The sequence below is a fragment of the Podarcis filfolensis genome (genome assembly GCF_964270895.1).
Source record: "Podarcis filfolensis genome assembly, chromosome: 5".
Classification (NCBI taxonomy): Eukaryota; Metazoa; Chordata; class Lepidosauria; order Squamata; family Lacertidae; genus Podarcis; species Podarcis filfolensis.
The window spans coordinates 61,260,425-61,285,007 of record NC_139608.1 but is presented as its reverse complement, the minus strand read 5'-3'; the positions used below and the strand labels follow the sequence as shown (position 1 = coordinate 61,285,007).

Genomic DNA, 24,583 nt, shown 5'->3' with positions numbered 1-24,583 from the left:
CATGCATTGTGTATTTTATTTTGAAAAACTCATTTGTGTATTGCATTTTAGATGCCTCGCAGTATTTTTATTCCATACTTGATATGCTTTAATGTAGCTTTTCTGAATGTTTATGAGAGTGACTCAAACATATGCATTAAATAAAAAAAAAAGCTAGAAAATTAAAGGAAGTTCTTGGAGCTAGCATCTGAGAGCTCTTTCTCACATGTAATATTTGAGATCATTGGGCATCTATTTTCATGCAACCAAGAACAAATATTAGCAGCCTTCTTTCTGATAAACTTTCTTGCTTCCTTTCATCATGAATACTTCTCGTATTTGCTCAGTTGCAGAGTAACAGTAACAGAAGACTACTACTCCATACACACTCAGAAGACATATTTTCTTCTTGAACTGTGTTGTTGCCTGGCCTTCGGGACTGGGTCCCATAACAACAATCTCCTTTTGCCAAAATGGATTTGCATGTGTGAATTGTATTTAATTTCTCCAGCACAGGCACCCTTGACCTAAAGGAAATAGGTTCTATCAAATCCAATGGAACCAGTATCATCTTATACAACAGAAAGTCCTGTTGTACTTTCATTTCTTTGGACTAGTCCATTATCTCTTCAAAATGTCTGATGGAGCTGGAATCTAGAAATGAGAGTGGGAAACATAAAGTTAGGAAATGCTGGCCAAGTTGCTGGGGGACGACAGTGGAACCCATGAGCATCTGTAGAGGCACTGTAAGAAACAGAAAGCTAGAATAGGTGGGCTTTGATCTGATCCAGCAGGGCTCTTCTTGTGATTTCCATAAATGCATTGACCATTAATTAAGCTGCTTGGCTTTGGTTTGGTTATAAAAGCTCACAAAAACTTCATAGAGGATTTTTTTTCCACGATTTAACACAGAATATTTTAATCAGTTAAAATATTCAGATAAGAACTTTTATCTAATATTCAGTTTAGCTCTAAACTGTGTGTGTGTGTGTGTGTGTATAAATCTCTTTTAATAAAGAATTAATCAAATATGTAGATTTCAAATCATACAGACTTTGTTTTTCATTCTGTTTGTTAGAAATTTATGTTAATAAAACCTTTTTAAAACTTTTAATTAGTCAAATGAAGTAAGCATGTATGCATATTTGAAAGGCTTGGAAAATTAGCGTAGCGTTTCTTTTTCCTGGATATAGAAAATTAAAGGATATAAACTTTCTTTCAAATGTTATCCATCTGCCTCTCCCAGTACAGAGGGATTCGTTCATTCATACCATTTCATTTCATTTTTTTAATTATTTTTTTAAATCTTAATAAATCTTCTCTTGCCAACTTCTTTAACTGAAACTCATTAACATATTAGAAGATAATTTATCAGCCGTGTCACATATATTGTTCCTCATATATCAATTTGTCATTCTTCTGCTCCCGTTCTCTTTTTAGAATATTAGGAATTATTTCAAATATGTATTAATGAGTATCTCCATGTGAATGTTAACCGTTGAGATTCATTCAAGTCCTTAAGATTAACTAAGGGGCAATCCTGCTTCTTTATCCTTTGGGGGGATAAGGCAATCAATGGTAACTACTATGTTGATGATTATGCTTATACTCTATCTCAATGGTCAGAACCAGAAATGCTTCTGAATACCAGTTGCCAGAAACTGCAGGAGGGAAGAGTGCTCTTGTGCTCAGGTCCTAAAGGTAAAGGACCCCTGGAAGGTTAAGTCCAGTCAAAGGCGACTATGGGGTTGTGGCGCTCATCTCGCTTTCAGGCCGAGGGAACTGGTATTTGTCCACAGACAGCTTTTCGGGTCATGTGGCCAGCATGACAAAACCACTTCTGACACAACAGGACACTGTGACGGAAGCCAGAGCACACGGAAACGCCGTTTACCTTCCCACCGCAGCAGTACCTATTTATCTACTTGCACTGGTATGCTTTCAAACTGCTAGGTTGGCAGGAGCTGTGAGAGAGCTCACTCTATTGCATAGATTCGAACCGCCGACCTTCAGATCAGCAAGCCCAAGAGGTTCAGTGGTTTAGACCATAGCGCCACCCACATCCCACTTTAAACATACCACATTAAAGAGCCATGATTTTCCCCAAAACATCTTGGGAACTATATTCTGTTAAAAGTGCTGGCATCTGAGCACCTTCCTCCTTCACATGATGAACACATGAAAGGGGATTATGTTCTCTTCCCACCCCTGCGCCTTAGATTGCTATTAGTGAGAGGATACCTATGGCATCTCCAGTAGCAGCACCCTCAGGGAGAGTCTGTTTGGCTTGCTGATCGCAAGGTTGGCGGTTTGAATCCCCGCGATGGAGTGAGCTCCCGTTGCTCTGTCCCAGCTCCTGCCAACATAGCAGTTTGAAAGCATGCCAGTGCAAGTAGATAAATAGGTACCACTGCAGTGGGAAGGTAAACGTCGTATCTGTGCACTTTGGCACTTGTTACAGCCCTCCGTGCACCAGTAACGGTTTAGTCATGAAGGCCACACGACCCAGAAAACTGTCTGTGGACAAACGCCGGCTCCCTCGGCCTGAAAGTGAGATGAGCGCCGCACCCCAAAGTCACCTTTGACTGGACTTAACCGTCCAGGGGTCCTTTTACCTTTTTACCTAAAGTAGTATGATACTGCTTTATTAAATGAATAGTGCAGATGAGGCCCAACGTCTTGGTTCACAGCTCTGTGCTTCAGCTGAATCCTATGCCTGTTTCCTCAGAAGTAAGGCTCATAGGCCCAGGAATGCATGCACAGGAAAACTACAGCAGCCATCACAATGCTGTTCTCCCTCCCTCCCCCTTCACTTCCTCATGCACTGAGGCATAATGTGAAAAGGTAAATCAGCTCTTCCTAAGCGCTTCACAACCTTCTTCACCTCAATCAATCCCTACTTTCCCCCCCCTTTACACTCAATTATCCTGGGCTTGTCTCTCTTAGTTTTTCTTATGGTAATACAGTCACATTTCTCCTTTCCGTTCTCCCCCCACCCCCACCCCCATTCCTGGAGGCTTTCACTGTTTTCTCTATCTGTCTTCCGCAGCTGTTAAAAACTCATTGGAATCATATATGCTTGACAAAATTGCTCATAAAGACAGCAATGTGAGTGACAGCCGCTCGCTGTGGGCTCCCAGCCACACATGTGAGATGGCGCACTCAGTCATGCCATAAACCATTTCAACAAAAGCCAGTATGTTCTTGTATTAACTTAGATGCTTGCGGAGTGCTCAGCCCGTCACAGATTTTCATGCAAGCCTGAGTCTGTGAAAGTTTCAAATGACAAAGCAACTGGGCCTTGCCATCTTTTTAGAAACGCAGAGCAATTCGAGGATAAAGGTCTGCAAGCACAGGAGGGATAATATTATCCATAGAAAATGCTTTCCCTCTTCATAGAGGTGCTGTGCATGTAGCAAGACAGAGCCTAGCAGGAGCAGGTGTAATAGGTCAGACAGAGCTGTGGGTTGAATCCAGAAAGTCATTGCATAAGTGGAATAACAGCTGCTCGCTCCCCTTCCTTATTCTCCCAGCATGCACTTGTTGCCCCCATATTAGGTCTTGGGGGCAGGTTGGGAAAACCTTCAGAGAATATTGCAGGGGGCTAGGGGCATGCAGGGAGAGGAGATGAATTTGACTGTGCAAGCTGAAATCAAACCTGTTAGAGGCAACTTTCTGTTTTGGGAGAGCCAGGCCGAAAGTCTGAAACCAATATAGACTGGATGTGCTCCAAAGGCCAAATTTAAAAGAACACGAGACTGTGGGAATTAAAAATAATAATAGCTGAAACTTTTTTATTCCACATTTCAAAATAAGGAAGATTTGGTTCAGCACATGACTAGATGCTAGTCTGCCATCTTCTTGTGGGGTTACATAAACCCCACAATGAGTGTACAACAGTCATCATGTAGCAGATTGGCCTCTATAGCTATGGTATAAGACAAGAGTGGTTTGCCCATGTGTGTCTCCTAAGTAATGGCTTATATGTGAGATAAAACCTTGATAGCGTCACATGACATTTATTAGTTTTTTTCTTGAGCTGCTAGTCAACAATAACTTGAGGAAAATCAAGTTATACATTTGTGGAATCAGTCCATGGGCTGCCACCATATCTAATTTCAGATACCATAAGGAGTGTCCACCTTGTTTGGTCCAGCCCAGCCCCTGTGGTCTGAGGGAGGGGGATCTCTTCGGTAGCACCCAGATTAAGGAAACCCAAGAGTGTTGGCTAGGATAGCCATGCATTCTGTTTTTCCTCTGTTTAAGGGGCTGTTTAAGGTGCTGTCCACTCCAAAACCAGTTTAAAAATAAAGTAAGAAGGGAGAGCAGGACCCCCTCACTCGCTAGCACCTGGAAAGCTGGCTGAGCAGGGACACTAGGTTACCTGATCAGTATTCTCCACTATGGTGAGATGCACTGTATTGCTACTGATAGAGAGCCAGTGTGGTGTAGTGGTTAAAAGCGGTAGTCTCGTAATCTGGGGAACCGGGTTCGCGTCTCCTCTCCTCCACATGCAGCTGCTGGGTGACCTTGGGCTAGTCACACTTCTCTGAAGTCTCTCAGCCCCACTCACCTCACAGAGTGTTTGTTGTGGGGGAGGAAGGGAAAGGAGATTGTTGGCCGCTTTGAGACTCCTTTGGGTAGTGATAAAGCGGGATATCAAATCCAAACTCTTCTTCTTCTTCTTCTGATATTTTTAAAATAATTATTTCTAAATTTACATATTTTAATTTGCAAATTTAATGCAAATCTGAATCCTCTTGAGCTTTTGGGGTGTGTGAGGCATCTCTTCCTTTCTTGTGATACGTACGTACCTCCTGAAACATGATCCTTTACTTTCATTAGTAGTAGTAGTAGTAGTATTTAGTCACTTTGCCCATATTTTTTTCCCCAATTATTGCAATTTTCAGCTTCAGATGAATACGTTTCTTGTTGCTGTTTCTTAGGTAACTATTTGGGCTTTATTCCCCCTCTCCCCTTCTCCGTTTTCAGACAGTTTGTTATGCTTTTGGCTGAATTTGCTCTGTTCTGTCCTAATTTATTTCATTGATTGCTTCAGTCTGAGTGTGTTGCTTTGGAATATTGGAAGTCATCGCAATCATACCTCTGGGAGAAGAAAAGCAGGGTTAGAACCCCATAAATAAAAATAAAGATAGTTTGGCCTTTAAATGTGAGGTTCATTACACAGGTATTATTAGAATTCACTCAAACAACCATTAAAAATAGTCTTCCCTCCCTCTGAAGGAAATTGTAAGATTTAGGACACAGCGAACAGATAATGCACTCAGAAGTATTTCCCCCCTTACTGTGGCTTTATAAAGTCAGTTTCTGGATTGAAAGGTCAGAATGTTGGTGACTCAGTCTCTCACACCTTGGAGAGAGTTTAAGGAACCTCAATCTGAGTCGCTTGAGGTCTGATTCAAATACAGATTGCAGCCTGTTAGGCATTTGACCATTCCAGGGATTGAAGTTTAAAAAAGCTCTTTTCCTTTAACATAGTGTTAGCCCTGACTTAACCCGAACCAGTGCTTCAATTCTAAATATAGTTAGAAGTTAATTGGTGCCAGGGTTCAGGCCAGATTGGATGCTGAATTGTCTCTCGACAAGGTGCTTACCTCTTCAGTCACAAATGTGGATTGAGCAGGCAAGGGCTATTCAACTGTAAAGTGAAAACATTCTGCACATGGTCAGGGGCCACCTGTTCACTGTGATTCCTTCATGGGGCCCAGGGTTCTATTCTGAAACTGAAACATATTTTCAGACTAAAACCTGGCAAAGATTTAGAGCTGTGTCACAGAAGAGTTTCTACACAGAAACTTTGACCCTATTTGCATTTAATGCTAGGCCAAACCATTGCTTAGTGCAAATGAATGAGTTGCTGGAGAGCAGCTTGCTCTTTCCCCAATCCTGCTGCTCCTGTAAACTAAGCAATGGTTTTTCTTAGCATGCCATTCAAACCTGGGCTTGTGGATTATCCCACTTTGCTCTGGCTTCACAGCTCATGGTGCACCATGAGACCAGGTTGGGATGACACACAGAGCCAAACTATGGGTTTAAATCTCAGCAGCAAAACCACCAGATGACCAGAGGAGCAAAGTGACCACAATCTCCTATCTGGAGCTGACACACCTACACATTTGTGCTATGCCATATTTCATTTTAGCATTACAGATGGACTGTGCCAGCGTGTATGTAGATAGATAGATCACAATAGGATTAGAATTTGGAGAGGGCAAAAAGCAAAAAATGTCAGCCCCTGTTGTATAAATGGGTGCAGGATGTATGGTCATTCCCCATGGAGAAATACACTTATGTGCACACAAGATATAGAGAACAGCTTATTGCTTTATTATTGTGCTCTTGAGATATTGGTGCTGATACTGTTTCTTGACTTATATTGATTGAAATAGTTACAGGTAGGTAGGCCAACTAAGTTTGTTATTGGTATGAGCTTTCGTGTACATGCACACAAAAGCTCATACCAATAACAAACTTAGTTGGTCTCTAAGGTGCTACTGGAAGGAATTTTTTTATTTTGTATTGATTGAAATGTTATTTATATGCTGTTAGAACTACAGACCCTCCAAATGCCCCTGTTTTCCAGGGACATCACTGATTTAGTTAAGCTGTTCCGGTTTCTGACTTGATCCTGAAATGTCCCGCTTTTCTTTAGGATGTCCCTATTTTCATTGGAGAAATGTTGGAGGGTATGGAGTTGTCTGACCCTCGAGCCATCTGAAGGCAATACTGTATAGGGAAGGGTTGTTTTTTTTTTAAAAAAAAAAAGTTTAATGTTTTATAATGTTGAAAGCTGCCCAGAGTGGCTGGGGCAAGATGGGCAGAGTATAAATAGTAAAATAGTAAATAGTAAAATTATCATTATGGAATGTGACACCCCTATTTTCATCAGAAAAATATTGGAGGGTATGCAACTACAGCTTTGAAGCACAACCTGACTGTGGAAAAATGGAATGCAAATATGAAATGAAATCTAAGGATAGAGGCACTCAATTTAAAATAATTCAGATTGGCTTGTTCTTGTTACAGCATGAATGCTTTGTACATTTGGCATCTTGTGACTATGGGGATTGTATAGATAGTTTGATTTAAAGTAATCCTGGCTCCTTCAGCGAAGAGTGATTAAAGCCCATCTTTTGCCTTTATCACTGTGGTAGCTGAAAATAACAAAGTGTCATTTGATGAAGTGTGATGAAAACCGTTACTAAAAGATATCAACAGGAGAAAGCGAAATCTCTTCAGTTTTCAGTAACCACGGTAATGATGATGCATGGATTGTAGCAGCTGGAAAGAATGGTGAGCTTTTGAGATGCAAAAAGTTATAGCCCTGGACACATTATTTCCTGTTCCTGTTATTCTCTGGACAGAATGTGAAGTACAGCTGATTCCATCCCCCATCACAACTTTCATCTGGCTTCCCAACTGAATTCCCAACCCCCTGTTCCTTCCCCCCACTACAAGGTTACTTTTACTCCTTCCAATGCAATCCCTTTGCATCCATACCCAACCCGGAGCCCTCCCAATGTTTTGAATTATTATGTATTCTCAATATTTATTAAATTTGTATATCACCCTTCATCCGAAGATCAGAGGGCAGTTCACAACATAAAAATACAAAATGAGAAAACAACATGCATAATAAAAAGAAGAAAAAGAACAAAAACAAACTAATAACTCCCTTCCCACAAAGGATAGAATGTTAACCAGCCAAAGGCCTAGTTAAAGAGAAGCATTTACACCCAGCATCCTCTTCTGACAGTGGCCAACTAGATGCATATGAGAGTACTAGTCACGCCCTCTGAGGTAACAGGGAAGGAATCCGTTCCGTCTTTGACAATGTGAAATCTACATGACAGCCTTCAGAGGTTTGAAGCCAGCTATTATGTCTCCCTGCTCGTCTCTTCTCCAGGCTAAACATGCCCAGCTCTTTCATCAGCTCTGCATTCCAGACCCCTCACCATCTTGGAAGTCCTCCCATGGATGCATTCTGGTTTGCTAATGTCCATAAAATGTGGTGCCTGTGACTAGGTACAGTACTTCAGATGCCATCTGATCAGGACAAAATAGAGTGGAACTTTTTTCCTGATCTAGACACTGTGCTTCTGTTAATGCATATTCCATTAGCTTTCTCAGCAGGTTCAACATACTCTTACTAGCTCACGTTCAGCTTGTGATAAATTAAGACACTAAGATTCTTTTCACATATATTTCTGCCAAGCCAGGCCTCCTCCACCATATTTTTGTGCCGGGGGGGGGGGGTTAATGCAGGATTTTGTATGTATTTTTTTGTTGAATTTCATCTTGCAGCTTTTGTCATCGTGTTCAAGCATGCCAAGACTATTTGAATCTTGACCATGAATCTTACCATGAAGTGAGGCCATCCCCCGATTTGTTTATGTCTACTTCTTTTTTAAAAAATAAACTCTTGTGGGTTAAAATAGATGCTGCTAGGAAAATGGGCATAAGATATAGGAAAGTTAGCACCAGCAAGGCCAGCATTACTGTGCATTGTGTTACTACATCCACAACTGGGTGTCCCTTGAACCAGTTGTGCATCATTGCAAAATTGGTAAACATATCTAATATGCAAAAGTATGTACTAAAGTGTCCCTTATTTTGATCATCTAGTACTTTTCCAGGTCACTGAGTGCAGGCATGGATGGACTGCAATATGATGAAAATGCTTCCCAAATTTAAAGGGTTGCATCTAATATTAATCATGCTCTGAGCAGATTCAATGAAAATCATTTCAGTGGGTCTGTTCTGAGTGAAATTGGGTTGGATGCAACAAAATAGACAATACTTGGGAATGCCAAAGGTTTGGAATTTGGAATTGAAGCTTTGGATTTCATGTTTAGCATTGAATATATTTTTTTATTAAAAGAAAACCTGAACACTCATAACACTCAATAGTTTTAAAAGCAATACCTACCCACCCAGTCTTTAAATTTAACAACATTCACAACTGGGAAGGTGGAAATGAAAGCCTATTTGATTTTTTGCAAATATATTTGAACTAGAACTAGCCAGAGAATTGCCCTCTATCACCACCCAGATTTCTTCTAGTTCTTTTAGTAACTGCCCAAAGAAAGAGAATTATAATCAAATCAATAACAATGCCTGACCAAAAAAAAGGAGGGGGGGACGACATTAAAACTTGCTTGGGTATCTATGCTTTGATTGTGAAGTTGAGGTTGCCAGTATGGCTGAGGCAGTTTCCAGTTACAAATGGATTGTTAGTGCCATGGAATTCAGAAGCACCTTAACCTTTTGCTACCATATTTTCTGAAGTATCTCACACGTCCTACCTTTCTCTGCAAACTAAAACCAAAGTTCTGCAAATACTCAGAGCTGACTTTAAGCCAAAGGAAGAATCTCTCAGCAGAATGCTATCTTCACCCACATTATACTCTTTCAGACGAGGGAAAGCCTTGGGTATCCCCCCCCCCCGAATCTGTGCCGGAAAAGTAGACCTGCCTTCCCATTAAGCTGTCTTCATTAAAGTTTTGAGACTGACAGCAAAGTTCCGCTGAGAGCTAAAGAAAAAACCCTTAAGACAAGAAATATGCCAAGCTGCCTGCAACAGCCATGCCCAACATGCTTTCTGCACAAGTCAGGGTTTGGCAAATGCCTTTCAGCTGCTTTCTGTAGCGCCAGGATGACATCAAGTGGTAACTCGAGCCAATTACTCTACTTCACAATAACATCCTTCATTGTTTTCAGTCATGTCCCCCCCCCCCCGAAAGGAAAAATCAATAATGCACATGGTACCCTTTAGTTTGAAATGTAGCTTTTCATCTTTCTTTCCCGATTTTGAATGCCAGCCTTAGATATATAGGAAGCTGGTTTACACAGAGTCGGACCAATAGTCCAACCAGCTCAGTATTGCCAACAATGATTGGCAGAAGCTCTTTCAGAGCTCAGACTGGAAACCTTCCCAGCCCAACCTGGGGATGCTGGGAACTGAACAACCTGAGACCTTCTACATGCAAACCATGTCACCTAGTTGTGTTCTACAGCCCTTGCCCTGTTGTCCTCTGCTTCCCCTTGTTGCAGAGATATGCTACAGACACAGATTCTCCTTAGCTTCTTCTCTCTTCCACTTCCCAAAAATGCTGAGAACTATATTTTTGCTTATAGAGCAGGGATCTCTAACAGGGAATCTTCCAGAAACATTAAACTAACACCTGCATAATCTCTTTGAGGACAAGGCAGTGCCGGTTAAAAAGCAAACTGAAACTGCTATAGTTTAGTATATTTTTATCTTATCCTTTCCTTCCTCCAAGATGCTCACATGCCCTGTTCTTCCAAGGAAAGGCCACAAGGCAAGGCAGCAGGGCAACAAGGAAGCGAAGTCTGGGGCTACATCCACATAATACTTTAAGCACATGTGAGGGTGATCTGGCTACGACATCTGTCACCCCATTGATTGCCAGGGTTGATTCGGCTGATCTGGCTGGCTAGGCGGGTGTCCCCTTCCTCCCTCACCGCTCCATGTGCGTCCCTCCCGAAGCTGCGCACTTGGTGGAAGAGGATGACCATCCCAGATAGAAGGAGTGTACCGTTCTTTGGTCAAGGGTATACAATAGCTGCACTCCCCTGCTAGAACCTCCAAACAAGCTCAAGGGAACTGTCATTTTCTAAGGGTATCCTAACCATTCTTAGTTCTCTTAAGAAACTACAGTTCCCAGCATTCTTTGGAAGGAGCTGAGTGGTATAAGAGTGCCATAAACATATGCTGTGACATGGCAGCTCCCTAGGAGCTCTCCATGGTGCTTCCTTCCTGCATATCCAGGTGTATAAGCACAAGTGTCTGGTAGGGAGGAGGCATTTTGTTGTCCCACTGGTATTCCACTTTCCATTCTTAAGTTTGGAAATGAGTAGTTGCTTTGGAAAACAATAATCAGATGTCCAAACAACATGGCCAGTCCAACGAAGTTGATGTTGAAGAATCATTGCTTTGACACTGGTGATCTTTGCTTCTTCCAGTACACTGGTATTAGTTTGCCTGCCTTTCCAAGTGATATGTACAATTTTTCAGAGACACCGTTGACTGAACCTTTCGAGGAGTTGGAGATGGAGTGGTCCATGTTTCACAAGTGTACAGTAAAGTTGGTAGTACAATAGCTTTGTAAACAAGCATTTTGGTCTTCCTGTGAATGTCCCGGTCCTCAAACACTCTGCACTTCAATTAGGAGAAAGCCGCACTCGCAGAGCTCAGACAGTGCTGGATTTCGGCATTGATGTGGAAAGATAACTGCCCAGGTAGGAAAAGTGGTTGACATTTTCCAATGTTACACCATTAAGTTGGATTTGTGGCACAGCAGAAGGGTTGATTTGTGCTTGTTGGTGCAGCACTTTGGTTTACAAAAGCCCACATGTGCAAACATTGGGTATAAGGTGGGGTTGATGGAAGTTGTAGTCCAAGAACACCTGGAGGGCCACAAGTTTTCTGTTTCTGCCCTGCTCATTTGACCTTGCAAATGATTTTGCTTCCCCTCATTTTGCAGACTCACGTTGCATCTCTGTCTTGGTGACACAGAGGCTCCAGTCCTGAACGCAGCTGCTTGTTGAGACAAATATGACCTACTTACATGTGATTCTGGCAGTATGAGAGGAGTTGAAAGTTTAAATTAACCTAGTGAAGGTTAACCAGCCCAGAGGTGCTTCATAAAATCTACTTGCACGCTCTTCCCTGGTAGCAGATTCTATCCTGTGTAATTGTCAGATAACATCTTCTGTAGATACACGCTTGACACAAAGCTGTCTATGTCTGACAGGAATTCCACCAAGATAGCCTGTCATGTTTTTATTTAAAGCTCAGATCAATTTTGGGAAGCATGTTTACATCTGCTGCAATCCTCGCAACAACACATCAACATTAATTCCAAGAGATACTTGGAAAAGCCTACTGCCCCTGAGCTTGACACTCCCTCAAAATTTTGAAATAACTAGCTTACCCTTCAAAGGCTGATAATCATCGCAGCTCCTTCAGGGATCTTTCTAACAAGGCAGCCACCTTGGTTCATTTGAGCTCTGGGGTTTTTCCAATGACTTTGATTAGAAATGACAAGTCCTAGTCAAGCAATGGATCTAGAATAAATCAAATTCTTCTGTGCAATAAGCATGAAACTACACTTCATTTTAAGGCTCATGGTTTCTAGGGTGCAAACACCACAGGAATGATCCAGCCATAGTGAAGCATTCCCCCACCTCCAAGTCCTGTTAATTTCAATTAGGGGTGGCAACAAATTTCAGAATTGGGAAGTGGAGCTGGAAATCTCAGTTCTGAAAGCAATAGACAAACTCTCCTACATTAGCTCATCTCAGCACCAGCCTTCCCTAACCTTTCCACCTCTCAGTTTCTGTCTAAACTATCCTTTCCCAAATGTATTTGTGGAGAGGAGAAGGCAAATATGGGACAGGAAAGGCTGAGGCCCTGTCTTTAAATGACACAATGGAGGCTTCCAATCATGCTCTGAGGTCTCAATTGTGTCACCCAGGAATGCTGAAGTGCTTAACCCCTCTTGGGTGAAGGGGTTGAACCAAGAAAAAAATCCACACTACAAACCAGGAACAATCTATGCTGCCCACAAGTTTCAATATTGATATCAGACTTGTGCTGATATAAATTCTTGCATAGTGACCAAAATGTCTTCAAAGGCCATAAATTTCCCCTGGTCATTCACATCCTCTGACACATGATATGTATTATTTCAGGCACATGTATGCTAGGTTATTTTACAAAAGCATTGCAACTATTAGCAATAGTTTTTTTAAAAAAACCCAACAGACCTCTTTGTCAACTAGAACAAGGCCCAAGCCTGGCTTGAAAGTTGATGTTCATCGCCTTTCACTCTTGTTTCTCCCTTTCTCAGATTGTGAGCTCTGTGGGGCAGGGACCTGCTTTCTTTTTTTCCTACTTTTCTTTTTCTTTTTTCTTTTGCTCCTCTGTGAAGTATGCACATTAGTGTTCATAAATGAGCAGTGTTTTAGAACACTGTAAGATCAGGCTTTCTGTGGAATCCTCGTTCATAAAAATCCAATAATTTTGTCTGCTCTGAGCTGCCATGTGTGGTGTCCCACCTCCAAATGTGACTGACTATAACACTTCAGGAAGAGGAGGGAATTTCTTAAGGAAATAGAATTCCTACTGGCTGGTTTAATTTATGGTTACCAGACATCCCCATTTCCCAGTGACAGTCCCCAGATTTACAAATCTGTCCCCGGACAAAATCCATCCCCGGAATGTCCCTGGATTTCATTTAGTGTCCCTGGATTTATATTTTAAGTGTTGTAGATTTATTAGTATCGAATGAATGTTGCGTGATTGGTTCAACGACACAAGACACATCATATGGGGACTTCCGGTGAGGCAAAATGGTGAGCGCCACAGCAGCGAGCAGCTCCTGAAGGCAGCCAGAGCCAACTGCACTACCAGTCTGGCTCCGGGCTCCTGAGACTGCTGCTGCCGCCGCCACTGCCAAGGGGGAACCGGAGATGCCCGGCGCATCAACAGAGGGAACCACTGACACACACACCCCCGTGACCCAAATTGAGCTGGGAGCGAGAGCACCCAGTTGACTGCCCAGCGGCGCTCTGGGGCCAGTAAAAACCCTGGAACCGATGCAGGGAGAAGGAGAAGGAAGAGAGAGAAAGAGGAAGGAGAAAAAAGAGGGAAACCCCGACCTTGCTGCGCTGCTGCTGTTGCTGCCGCCGCTGAGAAGAGGTAGGAGAGCACCAGGAAGGCAAGGACACGTGGCCGAGCCCAGGCCCAACCCAAGCCTACTCCACGGTGGCTAGCGCTCCAAGAGAGCAGGCCTGGGCCACGCGGCAGAGGAGACCACAGAAGAGAAGATATTACTTCTTTTTAAAAAAAATAATTTTTTTTTAAATAACTTTTTCTCTCTCTTTTTTTTTTTTAAAAAGGTGTCCCCGGATTCTTTGAAAAAAGTCTGGTAACCTTAGTTTAATGAAAGGGGAATTCTTCCACAAGGCATTGAAACCTTGTCCAATGTTAAACTTCTTCCCAGTAACCATCTCTTTGTCAGCATCATTTTAGGAATGGTGGTGGCAACTCCATGCCAAGTCATAAGTGGGTGGGATCATGTTCATTTTAATAAGATGCCTTAGGGTGCCGAAGGAAGTGTGATGTTAAATGTGTCTTTGCATTTAATGTGCATATTAAATTAACTGCTGGCAAGTAGGAAGCCTAATAATGATCAGAATTGCAACAGGTGGCAAAGGCCAGTTTAACCCTTTCCTCCCCTGCTGTACTCTCTTGAATAGGCTATTTGCATTGGCAAAAATGGGGGATTTCCTCTCAATGCAAGTAGCAGCCTCAGAAAGGGGATTTTCCTCAGGAGTGCATCATGGAGGAAAGGGTTAAACTTATTCCCCACTATGTTCCTGGCAATTATCAGCCTCCACCCTACCCTACTCCTGTCCCCAGCTGATGCTCTATTTACTTTTTTAAAACAACAACAACAAAGACCCTGCACATTAAATGCAAATACCGTAAATGTGATTGGTTTGGTCCTACGTTAATGGGATATTGCAGTCTAAAAAAGTGTATCAGAAAATTTGAAGAATTTTTTTGTTAAGCGTAAGGAGAAGTCCCACAGTTCTTTTCACAAAAAGAAAAATGTAGGGATAAAATGAATCTCTTTATTTTAATCAAGGAGAATTCAGCGCAAGGAGAATTCAAATATAATGTGATAATGGAAACCAATAAGCAATTTTACATCACACCGTTTCCATTACTGATGAAACAGTTTCCTGGTTTTTACAAATGGCTGTTGGAATTACGAACCAAAAGGGAGGGGGGAATCATATTTCAGACACTGACATATGCATCAGACTAAGTTCACATATATTCCAGAATTAAAGTTAATTGGTTGAAAGCGGGGTGGAATTTTGTTTTCGTTTTTTTGAATTTTGTCAGCCTGGCTCCAATATCCTGTCTCTTTGCTAGGGAATAAGATGCAATCTGTGAAAGAGAGCACATTCCTCTTCACCCCCCATCAGCCTTGCAGTTGCAATGCCCAAAGCGATCTTGCATATTGTCTAACTTTTAATGGACTTTCCTAAGATCAGGGTGATTTATTCATTCTTTCCTTCTTTCCATCCCTCTCTCTCTCTCTTAAGCAAACAAAAATGAGGGTTCGCTGAGTAGGCAGTTTATCTTGAGCTCTCACAGTTTTAATTTTAGCACTGAAAAGCTAATCAAGGTGCAGTTGGAAAAGCTGTGAGATGTTAACTTCCCTGCTGCTGGGTTCAACAGTGTAATTACTACTCTGTTTTTCTTTAGGATGGGAGAATTGGAGGGAACAGTTTGGGGGAGGAGAGTATCTTGACAGCTTATAGCTGCCTTATCTAAACTTGGCAGAACCTTTAAAGAAAAAACCCTATAGAACTGCCCTCTCAAAGGTTTGCTTTGCTGCACTTTCATTTTTATTTAGGTCGTTTGACTAGGGTCATGCCACATTTCTTGTCTTAGCTCCCACCCCCAGCCCGTTCTCTCTCTCCCCCCCTCTCTCTCTCTTAAAATTAGGTTGAGTTCAAGAGACATCCATAGGAGATGTTCACATGAAACTCTTTTAAATAAAACAAACAGATTGAATTCATTTCCTGGTGGCTTGTAGTTAAGAGCAGAACCTGGGTGAGTGTGGCATGAGCCTGAGGTGTAATAATTGTATGCAACTATGGGAGGGAGAGAGAGAGAGCGCTCCATTCGCTGGAAACTTCACTTCGGAGCCAAATAAAATGCAGGGCTATGGTGATGAGATATTTATACAGACAATTCCAATAAATGGATCCCTTGGCTGGCATAATGTGAACGACTCCAGCAAGAGAGGGATTTGCTCTTCTCCTGCTTTAATTTCTCAAACGCTTTGCAGGGTAGCTCGAATGCAAGCAAGCACAAGCCTTGCTGTGCTCCTCTGGAAATCCTTTCGAAAGAGGGGCTTTTGATGGTATTAGGAGTCCACAATCCCTTCTGGGGGCCACATGCCAATGCTGAGCAGGGCCAGGGGCAAAAGTGGATGGAGGAATGAAAGTGCATTTTACCTGTACAGGGTAGGCAGTTTTGACACACACACCTCTCTGTCATCCATCCATCCAGGCAGTAATAATAATAGTAATAATAATTTTTATTTATATCCCGCCCTCCCCAGCCAAAACTGGGCTCAGAGCAGCTAATGTCAAATGTATAACACATTAACATAAAAGCAGGCAATCAATTAAAATACATCCTAAAATCAGATCAGGATCAGAATAAAATCCAATCAGATGGCAATCCACAGATTAGGGATGGGGACCTTAAATGCTCACCAGGCCCAGCTGTTTGTGCTGAAGTTATATGGGCCAGTGGTACCTTGGGTTAAGAACTTAATTCGTTCCGGAGGTCCGTTTTTAACCTGAAACTGTTCTTAACCTGAAGCACCACTTTAACTAGTGGGGCCTCCTGCTGCCGCCTCGCCAGCACCGCACAATTTCTGTTCTCATCCTGAAGCAAAGTTCTTAACCCGAGTTACTATTTCTGGGTTAGTGGAGTCTGTAACCTGAAGCGTATGTAACCTGAAGTGTCTGTAACCCGAGGTACCACTGTACCACTGCTGCTCCTTTAGTTGCTGCTTCCAAACCATTCAGTCCCTGGCATTTCCAAGTTGGAGGTTAATATTCTGCTGGCTGGAGGGAAGGCCAGAAGGAGTGATACTTTCACTGTATCTAACACTCCTTCTCTGCCGTCCATTGCCATGCCTCCCCCTACCCATCACAGCTGAGGTTGTAGCTCCCATGACTTGCTCCCCCCTCCTCCAGGGACGGGGCACCCTCCTCTTGCCAAATCCACCAGCATAACAGCAATTAACAGACTGCATCCCTAACGGATATTTTATAGCAGCCAATTGCCGTTAAGCATTGAGTGCCAGGTTTCCAATACACTTGAGTATAGAGTGCCAGCTTTTCCGCACGGAACAATTAATAAAGATTAAGGGGCCATAGTGCGAGCGGCATTAATTCTCTTCCAGACTGACTAAAATCCAGTAATTAGGGCCACTGGTAGTAAATAAGAGCCAATTTTCAAATGGATCCCACCCACTGCTCAGTCAGAAGATATTAGCTAATTAGTCACATGCCTCTCCTTATCTCTCATTTCAGGGGGTGCCACACATACCCAACTTCCCACAGAGAGGCACTCCTCCTAGGTCAGGGTCTCAGGCCTGTCCCTCTCTCAGAAGCTGGCCAATATTCCAGTTCCCAATGGGTGGCATCGGGGGGAGTGTGAGTCCCTGTTAGTCTCCGAAGTGATATCCCAGAGGGGCAAATCTCTTCTGAGTTAGGTAAAGGACTCATGGACGGTTAAGTCCAGTCAAAGGCGACTATGGGGTTGCAGCAGTCATCTCATTTTCAGGCTGAGGGAGCCGGTGTTTGTCCACAGACAGCTTTCCAGGTCATGTGGCCAGCATGACTAAACTGCTTCTGGCGCAACGGGACACCACAAAGAGTTCCAGAGCACAAGGAAACACTGTTTACCGTTCCGCCGCAGTGGTACCTATTTATCTACTTGCACTGGTGTGCTTTCGAACTGCTACGTTGGCAGGAACTGGGAACTGCCGACCTTCTGATTGGCAAGCCCAAGAGGCTCAGTGGTTTAGGCCACAGTGCCACCCACATCCCCACAACCCCACATGACTCACCCACAGAAGGGAGAGCTGTTATAAACTTTTACCAGAAGCTGTTCCACTCTCAAGATAAAGCTCAGTGTAGTCCATGGGTAGGCAAACTAAGGCCCGGGGGCTGGATCCAGCCCAATTGCCTTCTAAATCCAGCCCATGGGTGGCCTGGGAATCAGTGTGTTTTTACATGAGTAGAATGTGTGCTTTTATTTAAAATGCATCTCTGGGTTATTTGTGGGGCATAGGACTTCATTCATTCCCCCCCCCTTCAAAATATAGTCTGGCCCCACACAAGGTCTGAGGGACAGTGGACCGGCCCCCTGCTGAAAAAGTTTGCTGACCCCTGGTGTAGTCCATCTCCAGCCACTCCTCTCTCCCCAGCTGCAAATAGTCAACCAGCACACCTGATGGTATACAGCAACAACATTGTGCCAACTGCTTTATAAGAGCAGATAAAAAGAAAATAAGAAAAGCGGACAGAGAGAAAAAGGTTAAAAGAAAACCATCAACTTTCAGCAGCCAGAAACACCATATCCAGACACTGGAGAGACCTGTCAGGAGTAAGCATGGACCAATGGTACCAAATAGTATGGGAAACAGCCCTACTAGAAAAATTAACCAATAAACTGAAACTGACACGGGGACAAACAGAAGAAGGCTCCCCTTTATCATATCACAGCCCAACAAGACAATGACAATAATCCACCAACAGCATACAAATCAATATGGCTAACCTGATCCAAAACACCCACCCACCCCACTCAAACACGAAAACAAAGATCACCACAGCCAATCACAAACAAACAACCACACCCTAGGCCAACTCCAACCTCTCTCACCACCAAAGAAACACAAATGAACAGCAGAGAACCTGCACGAGCAACGCTGACATCAAACCCTACATACATTAAGCAAAATAGAAACATCACCACCCGACTCCACCCCCACCCATCTTCCCCCCCTCCACCCCTTATTTTCCCCTAATGTCTCAACAAATGAAACTGATTTGTAAAAATGTTACATGGAAAAAATACGAGAGACATTACACATACTTCTGTAAAACAAGAAAATCTTTAATTAAAAAAAGAAAGAAAAAGAAAACCATCAAAGTCCCAGGATATGTCAGAAGGCACATGGGTCCACCACCTTGATGAAACTAAGGAGGTCTATAGTAAATGCCTGGATTGGTAACCACCAGGGTACATCATCATCCTCATCATCATCATCATCATTATTATTATTATTATTATAAATTTGGATACTTTCCTATACCCACAGGTCTCAGGGCAATTCACAATATACCACATACATGTTGCCTTTTTTCCATGAGAGGAGAAAGGTGGGGTATACATGTAAGAATAAGAAAAATAAATAAGGTGGTCTGCCCTTGTTGCAATGAGGAGGCATAGATCTGAAAACATGTAGCCAGCGCTGGATCTTGGGCGCTGAGGTGAAACTGAGAACGATTTCCCATTATCAGGGCCAATGTTCATGGTCCCAGATAAGTCCAGAAAGGTACTATGATCAATGGCATCAAATGCCACCAAGAGGTCTAATAGAACCAACTCTCTCTCCTTCAGGATGATCAAGACTATTTCGGTGCCAAAACCAAGCCTGAAACTGGATTGGAATGGGTCCAGACAAATCATGTCATCCAAAATCATCTAGAGTTGTACCATGGCTAGTGCTACCTCAAATACCAAGGAGGACAGATTTGTGACTGGCCAATAATTATGATCCAAAAAATCTTTCTGAACAACTGCCTCTTTCAGAGTGGCTGGAACTCTTCCCTCTCTCATAAGAAGGCATTAATTATGTCCTGGACTTCTCCTGAGCTATAATTTATACTCTGACAGGCGGGTCTTTTACTCATAGGGAGAATAACTGATTAAAAATGTAGCATCCACGGTAGTCTCCAATGCAACTGAAGTTAAGACAGAGGGGTTTTTTATATATATATAAAAACATTAAAGATTTAAGTTGAAGAGGAGAGATCATTAGTGGTAGCAAGACATAATGCAACCCTGAGTAGTTAATAGCCAGAGGTATTTGCTTGGCAATTTTTCACTGATAAGGAGCATTTTATATTGCAGCTGAGGGCAGGAGCTGACCTTCCTTTTTGCCTTTCCAAATGTTATTAGTTCAGTCAGACAAGAAAAAGAAAAAGAAAGGAAGAAAATTCTCCGAGATGCCCCTAAGGGTTTGAGACAGTAACTAATGGTCTCCTGTCTTCTTCTGGTATTATACTATGAGTTTGCTGAGCAAAATTGCTTCGAATTGCCTTTCTGCTCCCCAATGAATAAGTATAGCAGCCCATGATCGCAGCACACCCATATCCCTGCAGTTCTTTGGGTGTCCAACATAATCTCCGATAGTGTAGAAACAGCTGCTGTGTCCAAGAAAAAGATGGAGTATAAAATATGTACTATTAATAATAATTTGGTGTGTGCGGGAGAAGCCATCCTTAGGAACAAAATGTGCCCTACCTCCCTTGGTCACAGTTACATAAACACTCTACAGATCAGCATGGATTACTGCCCAAAGATCCCAGCAGAGTCTATACCTTTATTTATTTGTTAAAAGATGTGCAACTCGCTTTTCAGGGTGCAATATCCTAATACAGTGGTACCTTGGTTTACGAACTTAATCCGTTCCTGAAGTCCATTCTTAAACCAAATCAGTTCTTAAACTGAGGCGCGCTTTCCCCAATGAGGCCTCTCACTGCCGGTGCCCTTCCACCGTTCGGCTTCCGTTCGTAGACGGAGGTAAAGTTCTTAAACCAAGACACTATTTCTGGTTTTCCAGAGTTTCTTAAACTGAGGTGCCATTGTACTTACAAGTCTCTAAAGCACATCATATTAAAAATGCAGTCATTCATGTCAGCATGACAGCTAATTTACTTATTCTTTAAGTACAGCCTAATTTAGGAAAACAGAGGAATAAAAAAGTATATATATATATATGCTATATATACAGTGCTTTTTTCTGGGGGAGCACAGAGGTACGCATACCCTGAAACATTTTGTGAATCTTTGTACTTTTGTCTATTTACTGTATTTATTTTTCCTGATTTGAACTATAAAATTGTGATTTTCTTGAGTCAAAATAAGAGTACATTTTTTAAAAGAAAAAAGCACTGTACACACACACACACACACACACACACACAGAGAGAGATCAGCACTGATCAGACCGTACTGTACATATTTCCCTATAAAGGGAGTTCAAATGTGTGGGGCCATCACTGAGAAAGACTCAAATAGGTGGTCCTTTGTATAACCTGGTCCCAAACTGTTCAGGGCAAAAGTAAAAAACCAGCGCCTTCAACTTTCAGCCAATCAATAGTTGCAAGTCAATGACTAGACAGCCAAAATAACCAAAACAGAATAAGTAGACTACAGCGTTCACCATCATGGTACCCTTCCGATAACTGGCGCTGGTGGGAATTGTAGTCCAAAACATCAGGAAGGCACCATGTTAGTGAAGATTGGTAGAATGAGTGCACAACTCACAAATGTGTTTGAGGTACCGCATTCTGTACCAGCACAATTTTCAAACCATCTTCAAAGGTGCATAACCAAGGCAGACATCACTATGGTTAGATCTGACTACTCATCATAGTGATTATTAGTAAATAATCTAAAGAAGGAAATGGGCTGTTGGGAAGATTTCTTAATATTTATATTTTATGGAAAAATTTTAGTGGGCAAATGAAGTGAAAGAAATGGAAAGAAAACGAAAACGAAAAGGGAAGATGCTGTTCCTTGATCATTTAAGCTGAGGTGGTGGTGATGGTGAGATGAACAACAATGACCATGGCAGGAATAGATATCGATTGACAAGTCCATATACTTCCACTGTGCTTTTGGATGCTTCTAAAGCTTCATTTTTAATATGTTACCTGGAACAGCATGAGGATTCTATCTTCAAATGTCAAAGTTCAACATTTTACAGTAAAACTGGGAAGAAGTTATTATGGACAAAGGAGTATCAGAAAATGGGCTGCTAGTATGGTAGGTCCACTGGAGGCAAGCTCATTCCAAGTCCATGCAGTCTAAATAAATTCTGCACCTCTGCCCTTGCCCTGGAAATAACCTCCCAGTAGACCATGTCTGATCCTAATATTCCCACCAATTCCACTTCCTTTTCAGATAGTCTCTGGAAGAAAGGTATGGATAGGATCTACCTGACAGGGGGTGAGCAAATCTTCAGCTCTTTCTACCTGATAGATTAAGCCTGTTCCAGTCCAGCCATGTGGTGGGATATCTGGAGATGGAATCTGTGAGAACCCTTATCATCAACCAGCAAACTCACAGATCTTAAACTACCTGTTCTCATAGCCTGAGTCAAGCAAGACATAAAGGAAATTTACCATTGTCTACACCTGAGAATGGTAGGCCTGAGAGACACCTGAGAGACAGACCTTCTCCCATAAAGAGTTGCCTAGACAGTGAGATCATCTGAAGAGGCCATGCAAAACATTCTCCTTGGATGATTTCATGTTTCCAGCATATGCTAAAGACCTTTTTATTTACTCATGCATTATCAAAGTAATGATATAGGACAGGTAGATTATTGGTCACGGCAGAAAGTCTGGAACTGTGTATTATATTATTTTTTAAACTGGTTATATTATTCATGGTCTGTTTTTGCTTCTTTGTATACCACTTTGGAACTTAAAAATATTAAAGAAGTCTAGGAGTATTTTAGAATAAATAGAATACCAGGTCAGACCATTGGTCTATCTCATCCAGTAATGCTGACTGGCAATGACTTTCCAGTGTTTCAGACACAGAGCCTCTCCCAATCTTGCCTGCAGATGCTGGGGACTGAACCTGGAACCTTCTGCATGCAAAGCAGATCCTCTGCCCCTGAGCTACAGCCCTACCCCATTATCGGGGTTGCTACCTGGTTCCCCTTTCCTGACCTGGCACATAGAAATCCAGCCTTTTCTCATGTCTTCTCTCCACTCTGGGCAAGCTTCTCCTGCAAAGTTTAGACTGCATCTAAAAAGGCACAGGAACAGTACGAGGCAAAATGAGGTAGTGGCACCCATTATCTTTACCCAGCTACAAACATCTTGTTGGCAAGAGTGCTATCGACAGGGGGAAAGCTAGACTTTTGGGGGTTTTTGGCAGCTTGATCTACTTGTTAAAAAACAAACTCCAAGTGTGTTGTTGTTGTTGCTGCATCCATTTTGGCTTCATTATTCACCGACGGAGTGAATGAGAAACACCTTATTATTGATAGCAGCAAGTGCTTTTTATTTTGATGTGTTACTTGTACGTAAGTAATCAATGCACATGGCAAGTACCTGTCTATAACTTATCCTATACTGTCCCCGTTCCACTACAACTTTATAAAGCATCTAATATCTCATGTTGCATTCAGTTTAAACTTACAGAGAAAGGAATGTTTCCCCCACCCCATCCCAAATGCTCAGTTTTCAGACATCTTGCTAAAGTTAATGAGGCAGTTCGATCAAGGCTGAATTCTCAGGATGTGGTCGGTAACGTTCCCAGACTTCAGAGCAAAGTGATTCAACGAATTCCTTGTTTCTGTCTTCTTGTTAAATAATGGTTGAAAGACAGTAAATTATGATAAGGTTCCATTTTTGACAATAAACTCTAAGGGAAAGTATCTGTTTTAGTTAGCTAATACTGCCATCTAGTGCTGTAGGACATGTTCAAGAAATGCTTCACATAACAGTCGTAATATGAAACAGTGGTCTCAATTTTGCAAGTGCCAATTATCTATTATTACCTATCCATTCTTAAGGAAATCAGCCCTGAGTGCTCACTGGAAGGACAGATCCTGAAGCTGAGGCTCCAATACTTTGGCCACCTCATGAGAAGAGAAGACTCCCTGGAAAAGACCCTGATGTTGGGACAGATTGCGGGCACAAGGAGAAGGAGACGACAGAGGACGAGATGGTTGGACAGTGTTCTCGAAGCTACCAGCATGAGTTTGACCAAACTGTGGTAGGCAGTGGAAGACAGGAGTGCCTGGCATGCTCTGGTCCATGGGGTCACGAAGAGTCGGACACGACTAAACAACAACAGTAGTAGTAATATTTCAAGTATTTATATTATGCTTTTCACCGGAAAAGGTCTAAAAAGAAGAGCAAACAAAAATTAAACTCAATAAAAGTTAAATACAGTATATAAAATAAAACCTCCACATCCATAAAATAAAATATGATTGGACTCACCCAATACACTTCCACACACTCAAGATGCATACAAATTCCACACCCCCATACATTCACTCACCCACTGCCACAAACTCCCTCACTCTCATGACGCTACCCCTATCTGTGTGGTTTCTATATTGTTAAGTTACCATGGGCTGCAGACAAACAGGAACCAATCTGGACCTATGATGTGAGAAACAGGCTTAAGTTGCATTGATGTCAGTGGGGCTTACGTAAGCATTTAACTGGACACTTCTGTCTCACTGATTTCAACAAACCTGCTGCAACTTCCAACTACCTCTTGCCGAATAGTTCCCTGTGTTTATTGACCATGTTTATGAGATGCTCTGTGGAATAGAATCGAACTGAATAATGGAGCATTCCTGCTAACTTTAACAGGACTGAAACAGCCACCTCCTTACTGGTTGCCAGTAGTAAGTAGGGAATGGTTATTCCACCAAGTAAGCAGGGAAGCTTTTGTAATCAAAAGGCAGCTGGCTCTTTCCTTTCAAGGCATCAGTTTGCTAAAATATATATTGAGGGTATTTTTAATATTACCCTGCACTGGAACCAATTTTGAGCCCGTTTTTATCCTGTCCTTCTTTCAAGGAGCCCAGAGCTAGATATTTGTGCCCCCACTCCATTACCATAAAAACAATCCACTCAGGTAGATTAAGCTGAGATAGGTCCAGTTTATCTCATTAACCAAGCTGAG

General features: G+C 42.3%; 1 long non-coding RNA gene across 1 annotated transcript in view; it reads right to left on the bottom strand.

Annotated features, from left to right (window-relative positions):
* Positions 1-240: 240 nt before the first annotated feature.
* Positions 241-24,583, bottom strand: part of LOC310764008 — a 38,907-nt gene continuing 14,564 nt past the window's right edge. The window contains exon 3 of the long non-coding RNA XR_014548966.1: positions 241-633. This is a non-coding gene — a long non-coding RNA (uncharacterized lncRNA). The remainder of the gene's footprint in view (positions 634-24,583) is intronic.